This window comes from Anastrepha ludens, chromosome 6 (genome assembly GCF_028408465.1).
Source record: "Anastrepha ludens isolate Willacy chromosome 6, idAnaLude1.1, whole genome shotgun sequence".
Lineage (NCBI taxonomy): Eukaryota > Metazoa > Arthropoda > Insecta > Diptera > Tephritidae > Anastrepha > Anastrepha ludens.
The window spans coordinates 44,354,089-44,371,602 of NC_071502.1; the positions used below are offsets into that span (position 1 = coordinate 44,354,089).

Genomic DNA, 17,514 nt, shown 5'->3' on the forward strand with positions numbered 1-17,514 from the left:
TAAATATATGACAGATGTTTTTAGCACGGCTAGAAAATAATAATCATTCCTTTGCCCGTCCGCTAGTAGCTGAGCAATGTTTGTGCAGTTAGATTTCGCTTGGATACATTTATTTATTGAACAACTTCTGCATAAATCGGTGCAGATATCATCTACTGTAGTTGCGAATAAAACTACCCAGCAATATTCAGAAGCACAACTTTATAGCTATACAAATACATTGTATACTGAGATTGAGTAAAGATTTAATAGTTTGGGTTTTTAGGCGGCGAGAGTTGTCATATAACTAGCCTGACAAGAAAATCTGTGTGCGAAATGCCGCGCCTCATGTACGCTGCCAGGCGGTAAACGCGTTCAACAGTCCTTTCCGATGTCGGGAGTTTTATTGAGGGAACAGCCGCCTGGCTGTGAACGAAAATGCTAATAAATGTCGATATCATCAGGATTCGTATGATACTGTAAGAATTATGCGGTATTGAAAATAAGTATCAAGTTCGCCCAAAAGGCACTATAGTAATCAGACAGCCAAAAGTAGAAAGGTTTGCATACCTAAACTCTATAAACCTGCCCTTCATCAAGCTTTAACTCATCTGTGTAAAAATGTACGGTGCCAATTGTTCTCCACTCATCCCTTGCTGATGAGTGGATTGTGAATTTGTTATTGGCAGCACAAATCTTAGGCACAGTCCGTTTTCATGTTCTAAGGCAATATTTGTTTTGAATTAATTGTAATTCTGGCTGCCTGTGTATACAATTAAATGCATTGGTCTTTTACCACGAGTAGAAGTACAAGAAGAGCAGTACTTTATTTTTAAAATTGATTTCAAATCAAAAAAGGAATTAGAATTTCACAAATGCTGAGCAATCGCTGTCATATTTGTAGCTTCATTTGCTGACGCTTAATCGGTGCTTAGTCGCAGACGACATCGGTTCTTAAAAATAAGTACTTTGTTTGTAAATTTACAAACCATCTGTCGCTTAGAAAATTTACTTTGACTTATACATCAATACAAAACTTATTTGCAGCTACTTGTGTGCTATAAAAATTTTCAATTAATCAAACCTCCATTCCCCAACTGAGCACGGTACAATCTTATGTTTGTAGTCCTAAAGTGACTTTCGTTGCACGCTGGGACCTCTATTTTTGTATGCTCATTCAACTTACCCAGTTTTATGCTAGATTGCACTGGCAAAACGCTCCTGAATATATCGAATATGCCAATAATGCTAGCAGAAGGAAAAATTAAAAACTTTTTCAACAGAAAATAAATGAAAGGAAAAATCAAAAAATTAGTAAAAACCTAGTAACCAAACCAAATAAAAAAAATTTGTATCGAATATGAAGAGAGTATTTTATGTGTATATTTTCTCTGAAAAGCTGGCGGACTGATAAAATAATACTGACTGCAAATAATTGGAGTTGGGTACGAAAAAATTTATTTTAATTGGCAAAAAACGGGAAAGCAAAACCTGTAGGTTAATAGTATTAAGCAAAAGTTAGTCTGTGTGTCTCAGGTTGGCTGAAAAGTAGAACGTGTGTGATGAAAAAAGAGGAACGCCAAATGAAGCCTTCTGATAAAAATTCATAATATGCTCGTTAATAGAATTGTATAAATACTTTTATAAATATATATTTGCACATCCAGTAGGGCAGCTATAACCTACAATTGTGCGGTGCATGTAGCTTTGATGAAATAAGGCCGAGTTTTTCCTCGAATTTTCTGTGTACGGTGGCAGTATTTCAAATCAAAAAATGTTACCTGTTTTTGTTTATTCGTGCACAATTTTTAGCTCAAGCCAGCCCACCTAATTTTATACAAATATGGGAGAGCATAATTTAAAAAATTATGTAAATAATCGTATACTTCTTGCCCGCATTTATGTATTACTTGTTGCTTGACCGTGTAGCTGTTGGTATCAAAACATATTTTCTATTTTGTCAACGAAGAAAAATATGCAACCTATTTGATTTAAAAATATGTGAAAATGAAGCGAGGTCATGTTTTGTGGAATAAATTTTTGAATGAATACATTTAAGAAGAAGTTACTTATAAGACTCTTTTCGTAAGGTCTTTATTTGTATCTATCTATCTTTTAGGTAGTTGAAGGTAGGTGAAATGATGGAAGTGCTGGTCTGGAAATCCTCAAGTAGCACTAATGCGCCGTTTCCATACCATTATAAGACCTCCACCATTATGAGACCTCCAGCCAGCCTGAGCTGTTGATATAATGGAGGAGATTGATTGGATTTAGGTTGGCGCACTGCCCCAGGCTGTCGAAGAGAGAAGCTATCTTATAGTCTGTAAACATCCTGCTTGTTAATTAATAAAGAAACAAATAAAAATAAACAAATGTTATCTAGTTAAGCCCAAGGAGAATCTATGAAAGGTGGTGCTGTTTCATCGCTTTTTGGTGCCTGATTATCAAAGTGATAGTATTTGAATTTTCCTTCCATCTTCTTCTTAAGCTGAAATTTGACAATAGCCCACCAAATTTTTGTATCTATAGAATTGATATCACCTTGTTGATTCGCCAACCATTAAGGGGACCCGGTAGTCCAGCAATTTCAAAAAATCGATTTTTTGTTTTTTAGATATTGCGAAAGTATAGTATTTTACGAATATACTATGAATACCAATACTATAGCTTCTACAGCATATTAACTAGGTAGAGAGCGGTCCGCGCGCTCCTGTACCTCAAACTTTAAAGTCATTTATCTCGAAACGTTGTCAAAAAAAAAAAAAATTCTATTTTAATATATTGGCTATCGCCCGCATTAGAATCATATTACTATTTCAATTATTTCGTTTTTTTTTTTTTATTATTGTACAAAACTGAAAACAAACCCTATTTTTATAGTGTCGAATTCGAAACCGCGCCATTTTGTCAATTTTTTTTATTCTAGTACGAGACATAGCTACAGTCATACTGATAAATAATTATTTTGGTTTTTCTGTTGCAGAAAAATAGAAGAGCCAAAATGGACAACTCCGTCCAGGTCGAATTTTTCAGGAGCGCCATTTTTAGAATTATTAAAATTAATAAACATTTTTTATTTTTTTTATTTTTGTATGTAAAAGAAGTTAAATAAAGGCCTAAAAATTTAAATATCGTTTTCCATTTTATATTGTAAAAAAAATTCCCGTAATACCCTACATTTTCGAGCTCTAGACTACCCTTAAACCTCTATAATTTGATATTGAATTTAAAAATAAAGCACTTTTCCGATTCTTAAAAAACTCAGAAATGGTATATTATATTGCATAACCTTCCACTCTCTGTATTTTATATCTTCTTCTTCTCCTTAATTGGCGCGATTACCGCTTACGAGATTTTGGCCGAGTTTAACAATTTTATATAAGCCTATCAAAAAATAAGTTTTCTCTTGGACTACACAAACGAGATCAGTATAAGGCAAAAACTTGCTAATTCTAAAAAAAAGCAAAACTTTGAATTATAAATTCGTCACTGGTATCAACTTTATGCCCTCCACACATCGGCTTTTTCATAATTGACAGATCAATTTTGTCCTACTTCGTTTTTGGTAAGGACAGAATCTACACATACTTATTTTATTATTACTGGCTAAGGATTAGTGCAATTTTTTTTATCATCTGCGGTTATTACACTCTCAAAACGGGTTTCAACAAAATTCCAGAGAATATCTTTCACGTACTCTCTCCAGCTGACTGAGGTTACATTTTTGAAAGTACGAGTTGGTGCACAAATTCTATGGGCTAGATGAACAACATTGCATAGCATTGGTGACTTCGCATGGTGAAAAGAGTTTTAATTATCGTGCAAATTTTGGCTGCCGAATCTCCCTCAACATTTTTTTTCTCCATAGTTAAAAAGCAAGCCTTTTAAATCTTGGTGACTTTGGTTTGATGGCAGACGATTCTTTCTTCACTAGTGTGTTTCTCAAAAATTTGTTACATTTTATGTTTCATGAAGCAATTATCAGAATCTTTTAAGTTATCGTCATCGCTGGTACACTAAATCAAAATGAGGAGTGTATTTTCAGGGTCAGGGAGTTTTACTAATTCCTGCTTCATTGGCTAAAATGGACAGATAAAACTCGTCACAAGCTTCCAAAAATCTTTCAATATCAGCGTCGAAAATGTTCATCTATTTGGTATTTTTCTTATTCTGAAGGAAATAAATAGAGAAAGGATGTAAATAAACAACCCAAAGTATAATACAATAACTGACGTTAATACTAACTATCGTCGTTTCAATGCACATACAAGGCCAAAAAACTACACTCCGATAGTCAAAAAAAAAAAAACAACAAATAAGTAACAGTTCTGCTCCCAAAAAAAAAGAGAATGATAGAATATATTAATTGATCATCCGAAGCAAATTGTGACAGAAACTTTGGCTGCTACGTCGCAAGGGCCTAGGCAGCACAATTTTGCCCACTCACAAGGATGATAGATTACAAGGTTTGCCCATCGGCTATGGTGAAAAACGAAATTGAGCGTGCTGTAGCAGATTTCTGCTAGCTCATTTCACACGTATTCACACAATCGTGCGATGAGTCGTTGTTCAGACGGCAACGAATTAAAATGGGCGGAGGCAACATTAATTTTTTTCTTATATCACCAACACACTTTCGGTTTTATCGTAAGCAAATCGCTGTGGAAACTCCGATTACGTCAGCCAATCAGCTGATTCTTTCAAATTTGCCAAGAGCGGGTTACCGGTTACCGGTCACAGCGGTTTTTCAGCATGAAATGTTGTTGCAGTCACACCACACCGAAGAGAAAAGAGAAAATGAGTAGAATGAGAGTGTTAGTCATAGAATCAATGAAAATCAATGGAAATCTTAATTTCAACAAACTATTGGAGGAGATTTTTGACCATCACCTGAACTCCGTTGAACAACTTCGTTAGCCTTAGATTTATCAGCAGCCGTATCGGACGCTCAACTTTCAAAAATATTAACTCTCACTCCTTAAAACACATTTTGTGCCTAAGTTAAGCAAAATATTGTACTGTTTTCGAAATGGAATCATTGAATCTAATACATTTTAATTTTTTTCTTTACTAGCTATCACAGTTTGTACGAGTACTTTCCAGCTGGGTAGCCATTTTGTATTTTCAATTCCATTTTAAATGTTCTCATGTGTCCTTTTATAAAATTAGAGCTAACAAACAACAAGGAAAGAAAATTTAAAATGTAAAAAGATGATCAACATAAACACAAACGCTTAATACAAGCCAAATTAACCTATAATAAAGCCATCGAGGAAGCTTTGTGCCCCTGAACGAGCACTTGGTACGACTAATGGGCTGCGGCATCAGTAATAAGGGTGCACGGCATCACTAATAACAAAACAGTTAATGTTGTATGTTGTACGAAGAGGAAGCATTAAATTTGAATACATACACGGCACAGAATTGAGAGAAACAAAGAAAAAGGTAAACACCAAAAACATGTTTCCTTTTAGCTACGAAAACCTGCATTAATGCGTTTGGCTAAAAAGCAAACAAAGGCCCCTGGAAATATTTGTGTTTGGTAAAAAGCTGTACTGATGAGAAGCCGTGAAAAACAAATATGCACAATCACAAGGAAAACCACACACAAATTTTAATTTAGTGAAATATACACAAACGAAAAATGTATTCACATAAATACTAATGATGCGGGTTTCAAAATAAAACTTTACAAGTTTATTTGTTTCAAAAATTAAGTTCAATGGGAATCCCTTAAAATCAAAAAATTTATTTATTTACTTATACCTTTGTCGTACCGCTTTTTTGTTGTTTTCTTCATTTTTTTGTTTTGATTCAAGTGTAATAATTTAACTTTTCTAAATTTTTGAATAATTATGAATTCCGCAAAAACCTACACCAACAGTTTTTCAATATCAAATTTTTATCCATATTTATATTTATCCGTATAATTCAATGTTTGAAGATTATTTCATGCAAATGTTGACCGCGACTGCGCTTTAAATGGTCCATCCGCTTAGTCCAATTTAGGCATACTCTTTCCAATGTTTCGGGCGGTATCTCACATATAAATGCTTTAATGTTGTCTTCCAATGCTTTAATTGAAGCAGGCTTGTCTGAATAGACATCAGCTTCAACATGACCCCACAAAAAATAATCTAAAGGCGTTATATCGCACGATCTGGGTGGCCAATTGACATGTCCCGAACGTGAAATAAAATGTTCACCGAACTCGTCTCTTAACAAGTCCATTGTTACGCGTGGCGCCACATGACATGCAAGTCAAGCTCTTGCATTCTGGGCAAAAAAAATTGGATATCATTTCACGGTAGCGCTCACCATTCACAGTTACGTTACGATTCGCAGTATCTTTGAAGAAGTACGGTCCAATGATACCTCTAGCCCATAAACCACACCAAACTGTGACCTTTTCTGGATACATTGGCAGCTCTTGCAATTCTTCTGGCTGATCTTCACTTCAAAATCGACAATTCTGCTTATTTACGTACCCATTGATCCAAAAATGAGCTTCGTCGCTGAACACAATTTTTCGATAAAAAAGTGGATCTTAAACTTTCTTAACAGAATACGCATTTTTATAATAAAACTCAACGATTTGCAATCGTTGTTCGCTTGTGAGACGATTCATGGTTAAATTATAGACCAAACTGAAGATGTTTGACAGTGAAACAAAACACGAAACGTACGTCAGCTGTCCAAACCAACTGTTTAAAAAGATAATAGCTAAAAAATCACGCTTTAGTTTTGGATCTCCGTGAAACATAACCAAATAAAGAAAAAGTTTTTTCTAATAGCAGTCGCCCCTCGGCAGGCAATGGGAAATCTCCGAGTGTATTTCTGTCATTAACCGAACATACAACTCGGGTGTAAAAACCAAGTCCTTCACAGTATACGAGGATATAATTATATATCACCCTGAGCAAAAAGTTCCCGGAATATATTCAAATAAAGTTTATTCCTCAAAAGTACTATGATATTATCCACTTCAAAGTACTCACAAAGTACAACAACCGCAACGCACTTATCCCAGCGTTTGGTCGAGCTCTCGGTATTGTCATCAGAGTCGTCTTCGATTTCTCCATTACTTTCCTTCGTGACGCGCGTATTTGTTATTTGACTCGCTCAATCAGAACAAAACAGCAGGGAGCCATATCAGGTGAATTCTATGCAGCTGCAGCTGGATGGTATTATTTTCTTTCGTGGTCAAATTCATTGATAACGATGGCACTGTTGGGTCGGATTCAGCCTTGGAAATCATGTATTTCGTGACATCAACATGATGCACTTTTTGTATGAAAGTCAGGCCCTTCGGGACCAACTTTGCAGCAATACGGCGCAAACCCAAATCATTAACGACAATGTCGGGAATGGATTCACAAGCAATGTTCTAGTCCTCTTCCAGCTGCGGTTATTGATCAATTTTTCTTCTACTAGATTGATGTTTTCATCATTTTTTAGATGCCGACGGCCTACCACTACGTTCACCACCCTCGATGGACTTACGATCTATTCTGAAGCATTCGTGCCATTCGTAAATGGTTGCTTTCTTTAGAGTATCATCACCGAAACATTTTTCCAACAGTTTTCCATTTTGCAAATTCAAATCAATTTCTAAAATTGTAAAAAATCGCGAACACCTTGCAGAGGTAAATTTATTCAAGAAGGCGAAACTTTTACAAATGTGAAGCACTGCTGACAACATTTGAGTAGGAATATTAATGACAGATGTGGCAACCTCACAAAAATACAGAACTGAAATTAGTTGACTTAGAGCGTCACCTGGCGGTTGTTCCGTAAAATGTTTGATCAACGCTATATCTTATATATGAATGTTAGAATTTGTGGGCTTGCTTATAGCCTCCTTAGCCGTTCCTTCCATTGTGATGAAATTTTGTGAGAGTAAATCTGGATTGGTTTGAATTCGCTGGGCGACACTGTGGTAGAGATATTCTGAAAAATCTTCTTAATAGTAGAATTTAGTTCATAGTAAGAATATGCCTCAACTGCTTCAAAATAAATGTTTCTGGAAAACCTGTGCTCACTAGGTGGTGCTGAGATAGAGATATGACGAAAAAGCGTATTTATGGTGGAGTAGCTACCAGCAAGAGGTGAACTAATCTAAACGAAGAGTATGGAACTTATTTCCGTTCCACTTAGAAATGAATATATGGTTTCTTGTGGGAATACTAATGAGGTATGGCGCATATAGTCAATAGGTTCGGTCGGACACATAATGATTTCTCATAGAGATAAGAAATAGGCTGTGATCATTCCGCATTTCTTTAGCGAAACTCCGCTGGGATGGTTTATCGCATTTGTACCGAATGAGAAAACAAAGCATATAACCTAAAATAAGTGGGATTTTGTGTCACATCAGTGCCTTCTTGAGACTAAGTGTGGGGACTTAAATGTCTGCTGCTTGCACCTCTTTTCTTTTACTAGTATAATTGCTTAACCCTTTGTTTTAAAACAAGTTGTGGCAGACGTGATCCTACTTCCGTGCCTAAAATGAGAGCTTTGTGTTAGACACGTGATAACTTTTTCTGGCCAAAAGTAAAAAGTTCGTGTTAAACATCCGCTGACTTTTCCTGGTGCGTATTAGATTGGCTTTACGCAAGGGAAAAGCTTTCATCGAAAGTGACGAAAACCCCAGCTGTCAATAGCACATTACTCGTATTTAAAAATAGTTATTTTAGCTAATACAACTACTTTTCCATGCTCTTTCGGTGAGAACTAATACCACATACGAGTCCTCAAAATACGGTTGAAAAGTTTCCTAACATACTTCTCGAATTTTAAAGCTTCTTTTTATATCATAGGATAGAAGAATGGCCAAAGTGAGGCGCGTGAGATAGGCCCTCTTTAGAATGCCACTTGAAAAAGTTTCTAAATAATTTAGCAACTCATAGAAGTGCTTAGTAAATCATTATACGTGCGACACGTTCGCCGTCTTATGCTCTACTTTGTTTATTAATTACGGTACATCTACTATATGTTCTGTAACTGTTCGTATTGGCTCAGGGAATGCCACAAATTTGTAGTTTCAACCTAAACGGGAAAGAAGGATGGCTACCATGCTGTACGTTTTCTTGTCCGGAGCTGAACTATGGCAAATGCGCTAACCGCAAATCACTGGTGTAAGCTCCTAGTATCGGTACAACGAACGTGCAGCTCTGAGAGTTGGGTCTGCCTTCCGCAAAGTACAAGGATCAGCTTTTCAAGTGATAAACGATTCAATACCGACAAATTTACTAACCTTTGGAAGGAAAAGGTTGTGGGCATTAAAGAGCGAGAATGTGGAAGAAGAAGTAAACAAACGGGCAACGCGCGAAACCATAAGGCCGGTAGAGAAACGAAACACGTGGCACATGGACGGCCAGGCTAATAAAAAACGTCACTACATAGTACAGCAGGAACTTTGGTGAAGTAATTTTTTATACAACCCAAATGCTTTCGAGGCGCGGGCATTTCCGGAAATACCAGTTCAAAACAAGGAAATGCGAACACTCCAAATGCATAAACGGTGGCGCAGCCGAAGATGACGCCGAACAAATCTTTTTCTAATAATATACATGCGTTGAGTATGAGAACGTCGAACGTTAGAGAATGCAGTCGGTCACATAATCACCGAAAATGTTATCGACAAGATTTTAAGCAGCGAGGAAACGAGGGAAATCATCCGTGGTTCTCCGTAGAAAAAGCGGGAAATGGGCGCAGACATACAAACATCCAACTTGTAGTGAGGATAGAACGTCACTCTGAAGTAATGCGAAAGCGGTTCAAGGATGGGCGACGGTTCCAAACGAGGGGGAGTTTCTTAGGTATCCGGACATACCATTGCTGCGACGACAACTTTGATTATGCATTAAGCATTTTAAGCTCCCTCACCCTAAAAAAAAAAATGGTTTGCTAACAGCGTACAAAAGAGTCTTTATTTAATACTATTTAATTGAAAATTTACTCACTCACAAGAAATTTAAATAGCGCTAAATTAGTATTCTCTGCTGCCTTACTGGCTATTTTCTTTATTTAAAATATACTGGAAATAACGCCGTCAAAAAGCTGATTTACTGCCTCCTTCAAATATTTTATGTTGACTATCAAATACCTATCCAGATTAAAGGAGATTACGATAAAATTTAAGCAAAATCAGTAAAGAATTTAAGAGCACCACAATGATATTTCTGGGGGCAAAAGTACATTGGCATAGTAATAGTTAGGCAGAAGTACGCAGCTGCTGATTATTTATTTATAAATAAATAAATGTGCCATATAGCGGTGCGTAAGTATATATATATGTCTATATATGTATACCCATACTTATATGTACATATACACAAACAAAAGCGGCGTATAACGTTCGGCTCAACGGTATATAAGCAACTGCTTTCCTTTAGGAGTATTTGTGGTAAAATTTATGGTCGTACAATAAAAAGGGGGACTAGCCAATATTTTGCGGTGACTGCTGCTGTGTCAAGGCATACATTTAGCTATATAAATATACAATATTGTGCATTAAGGTGTTTCACTAAAATAAAAAAGTGGCTGTTTTTCCAACTGAATCATAAAATTTGGTATATTTTACGACTTCCACAGGAATATTTTCACTAAGTCATAAGTTTATATGGACAATGACGAAATGAGCAGAGTCAAGTACAATGGAAGGACCAAGTTAAGAAGGATGCTGTATGTCAAGAGGGTAGTTTTACAAAAAATAAAGACGGATTTTACGGTTTTCTTTTATGAGACTTAATGGTTAGCTAAAGTTAAATTTTTTCCCTCTATTCAGCATTATTATGTATGGCTACCAATTGGTCATTAGGCATAGTGAGTAAAACTATTTAAAATTTCGAAAATAAAAAAGCTGACATTCCGATACGCTAGGAAAAAGCTTTTATTTATCATTATTATCATGATTTTTTTTAATAAGTAAATATAGTAAGTAAGTAAATACCTATGAAATGAGACTTTTTTCCAATTTCAAACGTTTATTAACAAAAAATGGTTACAAATTTAATCTTCAAAATAATAGCCATCGCTAGCGACACATTTTTCCCATCTCTCAGGCAATTTGTGGATGCCGCGCCAAAATAAATTGGCCGTCTTTGGCCGCAAACCAATCGTCGAGCCATTTTTTGCCTTCTTCTTGAGAATTGAAGCGCTGCTCGGAAAGTGCGTGGCCCATCGATGCAAACAAATGATAATCGGAAGACGCCAAGTCTGGTTAGTAAGCCGCATGCACCAGCGGTTCCCAATCGTACGTCTCCACCAATCCCCGAGTCGCTCTTGTTCGATGTGGCGGTGCATTGTCATCAAGAAAAATTACTTTGTGACGCCGATCGGCATATTCTGGGCGTTTTCGGTGTATAGCGCTCTTCAAATCGGCCAATTGTCGTTGCTAGCGTGCACCGTCAACTGTTTCAACTGGTTTTAATAGCTCGTACCAAATCATACCACGCTGATCCCAGAAAACACACAGCATTGCCTTGCGGCCGAAGCGATTTGGTTTGGCCGTTGTTTTTGGCTTGTGGCCGGGTCGTATGGTCTATCGTTTACGCTTGGTATTGGAGAAATACACCCATTTTTCATCACCCGTAACGATTCGATGCAAAAAATACTAGTGTGACTCGATGCAAAAAAACGCGTGTGACCAAAAATAGTAAAAATCAATTTGGTAAAATTTGTAATATTTTGTTGCGCACCGATCAAAAATACACTAATTGAAAAGGGATTGAAAGGTCTTTCACAGCTTTCTCTTTTTAAAATAAAAGTTCGTGCCTAAGAATTTTAAGAAATAATTTTTTTTTTTTAATTCTTGTTCTGTAAGCTGGCTAGGAGGCTCTTACTTTTTTATTTAAGAAGTTATTTACTTTTTCTGTAATCAACTGTACATATACTTGACCTTTATAACTTTCTCTTCCTGCTTCTTCTGCCTTGCTTTTATCTCATTTCCCTGTGAGCCAGCGCTCCTAGAACGTAATCTACAGATTTTTCGATTCTGTCTCGTCTCGGTGTTTAAGTTAGCACGTTTCATATCACTTTCTATTTACTTCGACCTGGTCGACCTAGCGTATTGGCGATGCTTAATACGTTTTTGTCATTTCTAATTTAGGCTTCCTCTGGACAAGTCCATACCAGTGAAGACAACTTTCTCGTATTTTTTGCCCGAATGGCGCGATTTTAAGACTTCTGCTGTTTGAAATTTTTCTTCGTGAGATTTTTTTGTAGGTCAGCATTTGACTCCATATACCAAAATGGTACACACGGTAGCTTTATATAAAGCGGTTTCCAATAAGGGGTGTTATTTTGATATTCAAAGAAAAATGATGCTATTTTTTAATATAAATGATCGGATGTTTATTTCATTATAAAGAGGAAGGTATGCCGTTAATAGTGGAAAATAACATCAGGCAAATCACCACCACGACCACGCTTACAAGACAATATCCTTTTCATGAAATTTTCCATAACCGAACTGCAAAGTGACTGCCATATGTCCTCGATAGCCTCACGAATTCCATCTTTGAGGTCTTGAATCGACCCTGGGGTGTTGGCGTAGATCTTCTCTTTCACGTGGCCCCAAAGAAAAAAGTCACAAGGTTTTAAATCTCAATATCTCAGTGTCCAATTGTGATCACCTCTGCGAGAGATAACACGGTCCGGAAACTTTTCCCGTAAAAGATCAACGATTTCGTTGCTTGTGTGGCACGCCGTCTTGTTGAAAATAAACATTGTCCAGATCAATACCATCCAATTCCGGCCATAAAAAATCGTTAATCATCTCTCGATAGCGATAGATAACACCTGCTATTGGAAAACCCTTTATTTCGGAAAGTGGCTTTCTTTTATCACATAAAATCCGGTTAGAGTTTTCCATTTCCACCATGCCTATTTAACCTAATACTGCATGTCTTCATTAACTTCTCCTATATTTGTTATAAAGGAGCTTAAGTATTTAGACGTGGGGACCTCATTTAGTGTGCTGCCGTCGAACAAGCTTAAGCTTGTTGTTGTTGAGTTGGTGGAGAACTCGCGCCGCATACCCTCTTTCTTTTTCCAGCCCATGCGACTCGAGGTTGTTTGCGTACTTTCTCTTCCATGATCTTATAATTTAACGTTTATGAGTATCACTGCATAAGAAAAGGCATTAAGTGCAAATATAGAAAAAAGGCAAATGACAACTAAAAGAAATACCGCATAAGCTTGCTTTTAGACATTGCCAATAGTTAAAAGATAGGATGTATTATAAATTAGAGGTGGTTTGATGAGTGGAAACACAGAAAAATATGCTGAGTGCGCTTAGAAATATGATAGAAGTCCTATTCCACAAAACTCCAAGCGCTGAAGATAGGGAGTTAGTTTGTAAAACCTTTATGAAGTTCAATTGAAACTTTCAGAGATTTTAGACGTAACAGGGAATGTTTTGAGAAAAGGGCAACGGTTTTGACTGCCATATTTCATGAGCTTACCTGCGAAAGGATCTTCACTGTATTTCAGAACTATGCTTTTTTAAGAAAACCAAATACGCCACCCAAATTTAATCAAAATCGGATAATTTTGAAAACTTTTGCTCACAAAAGAGAAAGTAGTGGTAGTAGGTCACTTCTGACCATATTTCATATATCTTATTGTTTAAAAAGAGTAGTTTATATACAAAACTTTCATTAAAATCAGTGCCTGTTTACAATTTTTGACTTCAGCTTAGATGAAAACGACACACTGTGCGATGAAAATTGTAATTTAAAAGCGTTTGCGTCAATAAAGTCCGTACCAAAGGCGAATGAAGAGTAAAATTTGGTAGTGATATGATTTAAGTGACTGAGAAATAGAAATTTTGGGTCAAGGCATTTCGAATGAATGAGTGAAATTTAAATGAGTTTAATTTTTCATTAGATTTTATATAACTTTTAGAGCTTTTATATTTGTAAAGCAGTCATGTTTTAATTAAATAATATAATCAATATCGGTCGTCCTTTTGACTCCTAAACACCCATACTTAATAGCACTGCTTGCCGAATTTGCCTAAAAAGGTCGAGGAATCGTGCGGTATCTAGCATATTTTTAATAAACGCTAATACTCAACAAAACTAATACTTTCAAACCCCTTTTTTGGGTGTTTAGCCGAGCTCCTTCGCCTATTTTCGGTGTACGTTTTGTAGTTGTTGCACAAATGGGGGAACCTATTGTACAATTTCAAGCCGACTCCGAACTGTAAATGGTTTTTTATGAGGAGCTTTTTCATGCCAGAAATGCTCTCGTAGGTTTGCCATTACCTGCCGAGAGGCAAGCGCTTTTTAGAAAAAAACTGTTTCTATCTTTTGCTGTTTCATGCACGGAGATTCGAACCTACGCTCTTCCGAGTGGCAGTCACGCACCATCAAATTGGCAATAGCGGTCGACTTTTATTAGTTGAAATCAGGCCAAATTTATAAGTTGAAATTACACTGCGATTTTGAAACAGCAGTGTTCCAGCAGTTTAGGGAAGCATCTTTTTGGACTCATTACAGCAAATCACACCATTCCAATCTTTGTACAAAATAGGAATCGTTAGCAGAGGTCGGAAAAACACTTGTCGACTCCTTTTTTTAATGTACAAATTCTGATTTTAGGCGTCAAAAAGCTTCAAATTATCTCTTTTTGGCTCTTAAAGTTTATTGTCGTTTATTTTACGCCGTCAAGGGATTTAATATAAAAAAACTATACAAGCATAAAATACTCAGTTTCGAGCTTGATTATATATTATACTACATTTTTATGTTATTATTAGTCAGTGTTGATTTAAAAATATTCCAGTGTTCAGCAACAGATTTTCTACAAAGATTTATAACAAAAATATCTAAAAATCAGTAGTTTTTCTTAAAGAAGCGGAAAATTGCTACGTTTCCTAGCAAAGCTAATTGTGAGTTAAACAAAACAAAAAAAAAAGACGATTTTTACTTCTATAAGTAAAAAATTCGAAATCGGGCATTCAGAAGCCGCATCTAAAATTCATGACAAGGGGTGGAATCGCTTTTCAAGATAAGTCACCTGAAGTAGTAGTAGCTTGCGCTGCTCAGAATATTTCTCAATGCTTTGGGAGAAACCACTGGACGAAACGGTTACTTAAACTCTTTAAGTTCTGTAAGTTCATCAGTAGAGATCGGATTCTTATGCAAGTGCATATTTTGTTTAACATCACATGAAGTTCTCACTCATGATAATAAAATAATCAATTTGCATAAAAATCCGATCTCTAGTCATCAGCAAATGTCTTACTAGCATCTTCCTTACCGCTGGTATTACACATTTATCCTCTAAATTAAACGTTCGTGGTCGCTCGCTAAAATGATTTCCTGTTTTCTACTCAGCCCTATTTGGTGACTTAATGCATTTATTAATACTAAGTTTCAGTCACGACAAGCCGGCCAAGGACTGTCACTCCAGCAGCATACCCCACGCATGTGAGGGAAATGTTCATCTTGCTACAACAACAACAACCTAGTTTCAGTCCATGGATCATCTTACCATTGAGATATTGCCACCTTAACAAGTCGATCGAGAAGACAACACAATCAGGCAAAATTGAGTTTGAAACACCAATTAAATTGAGCTCAGTGAAAAATACCGCTTACCACTTTGAAATAAAAACGAGCTGTTTACAAGTGGCATTGTGAAATCAGGAAAAGTACTTATAGAGTATTAATTGAGGCTATGAAATACTCAGGCAGGCCGATTAAAGTCACGTCCCAAGACTTGTTGAAAAAGTCGATTAACTTGTTCTCGAGAATATGCGATTGTAAAGGAGGTGCAATTGCGGAAATAGTTGGAGAATCAGCGGTGACTATTTTGATGATCCGTCTCTGATAATCATCTTGGTACGTCTGTATTTCAACGCACGATGGGAGCTGCAAATGTGCACACCCCTTCAAAAGCGATTTATTTTATATCTAACTTGGAAAATAGTATTATTTCTTGTGTTGTTGTATAGATGGCGAGGCACCTTAATGTACGATTACGTGCGCATCTGGTGCACATACCGATTGACCTCCTTTTTTCTCGCACATTCACCCACATTTCGTTTATCCTTCTGCGGTCATTTTATTGTTCAGTATTTAGAGGCTGCTGTGATGGCTTGAACACTTTCACATACACATGCATGCATGTACATGAATTGTATATGGCATGGCAGTCACGTGCTAGGCGCTAATGCTGCCATGTACGCTTGTATGACTACCTCCCCTAATCAATAATTATCAACTGACTTGGAAGTTTATGCGGATGGCTATACTGGCTACAGCGGCCAAGTGATTCAGTATCGATTATACTCGTCTATGGCGTTTTAATCACGTCCCCAGTCAACGGCCAGGGCCAACACCTTCACTTTGTTTACAAACAAAAAAAAAACAAAAAAAAAAAAAAAAAAAAAAAAAAAAAAAAACACGAATATATTAATATGCACAGACAACCATATACACATAGATATGCGCATATAAACAGTTATACTATATAGGTATGCATTTTTTTCTTACGTTAGCTAGCTAGAATGTGTGGCAATAGCATTCTGACGTTAGCACTTTTTGTTTATGTGATTTTTCTAGTCATATGCTGCATACTTCAGCACATCTTCTGTTTTTTTTTTGTTTTTGTCAATTTTGCCTCTAAACTTTTGTTTTAAAAAACAAAGCAAAGAAAAAAATTCATTGAATAAATTGATAAAGTTTTATCTCTCTGTTTTGTCTACTTCTATTACGTAGATACTTTATTTTTCTAATAAGCCTGCATTTATTTTGCTTCCATTACTTTTCGCTGTTTTCTCTGTTTTTTGTGTTATTTTTTTCACATTGCTTCTTTTGTCTTCGTTATTAATGTACCTTCCATGAGGTCTTTGTAGTCATCAGCTTGTATGGAGAAATTCCTTGCGTGCGCTTTGCAATCGTACTACGCGAAAATCCCATTGCATTCATTCCCACAAATGTGGCGAGTAATTTTTTATAAACAGTGTTCGTAAATAAAAAGTTCTTCTTTTTTATCTGCGCTTTACTCACGTGGGCAACTTACCGGATGACATGATGTGCGATTATTTTTCTAGAAATATTTGTGTGAATTTGCGTAATAAGCTCATGTGTTTTGATGGGAAAGTGTCTGGCATGACTGGTGGCTAAAATGAATGACGGTAATTTGTAGAAAGAGCAAAGTTCGGATGTATCGTATTATAGGTTGTTTCTGCATTCGAATTTCATCGAATTGAAATGACGCACGAAAGTGGAAGGAATTGTATAAGCATGTACAGATATTGACAGACCAACGACTGGTAAAATATCAATGATAGAAAAGTCAACAGCTTCAAGACGCTCCGGTCGACCTCCAAAGAGATGGCGAGAATGTTGAACTTCAAGCTCAACCGTTACGTGATTTTAATAAAGTATAGACAGAATTTAATTCTAAAATAAAGATTAATGGAAGAAGAAATTACGCACAAATGATTGGCAGTTAAAGTAATTCGTAGCCCGCGAAAAAACGATAGTGCCAAAACACTTTGAACTGTTTTGTATAATT

The 17,514-nt window shown here is 36.3% G+C and overlaps 1 protein-coding gene across 9 annotated transcripts in view; it reads left to right on the top strand.

Moving 5' to 3' along the window:
- The window catches only part of LOC128867594 (high affinity cAMP-specific and IBMX-insensitive 3',5'-cyclic phosphodiesterase 8), a 422,601-nt gene that overhangs the window by 147,232 nt on the left and 257,855 nt on the right, over window positions 1-17,514 (top strand). The window lies entirely within an intron of this gene.